Here is a 2,011-nt window from a genome sequence, read left to right on the forward strand (position 1 = left end):
CTTGACGCCGGGACGACCGGCTGCCCTCCCCGACAGGCGCGAGGGCCCGCTCATCACTGCGCGCACATGTGCGACCGCAGTTTTAATTATTATTATGTTCCCTGAAAGATTGTAAAATGTCAATGAAGATGTCAGACTTAGTATATTTGTTAATAATTACACACAACACATGGAATGTGTGTGTGTGTGTGTGTGTGTGTGTGTGTGTGTGTGTGTGTGTGTGTGTGTGTGTGTGTGCATTCCAAGGTAATCTGTGGCCCCCTGGTGGCCAGTACATCAATTATGTGGCCCCCACCACCATCAAAGTTGCCCATCCCTGTTCTAGACCGATATATTTTTTGGTGCTTAGAGCCGGCTCCGCTGCTGTGTGAACAGGAAAAAATGGTGCTTATTAGGCTCTATCTCCGAAACGGCCCTGGAACCGCGTTGGTGTGAAAGGTGCATATTATGAACTGACAGATTAAAGGCATATGCAATAACTTCCGGTGGTTTTGGAAACCTGAGCAGAGGCTTTATCAAGCTGAATAAATAATAACACATGTGTGAGTGTGCAGGGCCTCTAAAATTAGCATTGTGTTAATTATATTTATAACGGTAGAAATGCAAACCATAGAGGTTTTCCTGCTCAGCCCTCCATGGTCTTGGCTTTCAGTCAGAGAAAACTTGACTAAACTCAGCGTGAAATGTTGTCAAATTATCCCTACATTCTTTGTTTGTCCTATGTGGTCAAAATCCCAAATTCCAGTATGCCAAAACAAATTCAATTTGGCTACAGAGAGTTCAGCTGTATTTTACAGAGGCTGTTGCTATGCTAACTTGTTGTGCACACAATTTGACTGAAAATCAGCATTTACATTGCAGATGTAATGAAGAAATCCAGGTCACCTCTACCTTCAGGCGGCACCATTGTTACAATGACTGCGATAATGAATTGTGTCCTATCATCATCATCATTTTCAGTAATACAGTTGATGACTGTAATGATGGTAACTGTGACTTGCATATGTTCTGCTGACATCAGAATTGTCATTCATCACCATCATGTCTCTCGCCTCTTATTATCCACTATTCAGCATTACAGACGAGGGTTTTTGCCTGTTTGTTCTGTAGAGTGGCGGTAGCGAGGAGTGCTGTCCACAGACTTTGTGAGTTTGTGGTAATTAAAGCTGGATAGAGCCCTATCAAGAAAAGCTGCTTATGTTTAATACAGTCAGCCATGCAGACAGGGGCCGGCGGCACGGGGCCCGGCGCGGCAGGGGGACCGCATGGCGCACCGCCTCTGCGCATAATCCCCACGAATGCATCAGCATGAGAGCATGAGAGAGGGGGAGAGGGGAGAGGGGAGAGTGGTTGTTACGCTTTGGCATTTATCAAAGTTAAAGAGCATTTCATTGTGTATGTATATGTGCAGATCAGTAGTGTGCGTGTGTGTGTGTGTGTGTGTGTGTGTGTGTGTGTGTGTGTGTGTGTGTGTGTGTGTGTGTGTGTGTGTGTGTGTGTGTGTGTGTGTGTGTGTGTGTGCTTTAGAGAGAGAGAAGGGGGACAGGGCAGCTGAGAGAGGATGGAGGGAGTTGCACAGAGAGTGAGAGGGATTTAGTTTATGGCAGATAGACTTCACTGACTAACTCCATTGTGCTGGCGCTCTGTGGTGTGTGGCTCAGAGACCGAGAGAGTGTCCTCTCCGCTTAAATCTGCTGGCATCTCCAGCCAGGCAGTCACTCAGTCGGTCACACTGCAACACGGCTGTGCAGTGAAATAATGCTACGAAAGCCTTTCGCTCGGACAAAGACATAAAATACAACTCATAGCCAGCGGGACTACATGTGCACACCTACACAACCGCACTATATTTGAAATGTAATGTTATTAAATCCAATCCAATCCAACTTTATTTATATAGCACTTTAAAAACTTTCAGACCAAAGTGCTGTACAGAGAGATAAGCTCACAAAACATAAAATAAATACATTTAAAATAAAAGATACAGACACAAAACAAACCAGAATAAACG

Source organism: Notothenia coriiceps, unplaced genomic scaffold (genome assembly GCF_000735185.1).
Source record: "Notothenia coriiceps isolate Sejong01 unplaced genomic scaffold, NC01 NC01_scaffold00017855, whole genome shotgun sequence".
In the NCBI taxonomy this organism is placed as follows: Eukaryota; Metazoa; Chordata; class Actinopteri; order Perciformes; family Nototheniidae; genus Notothenia; species Notothenia coriiceps.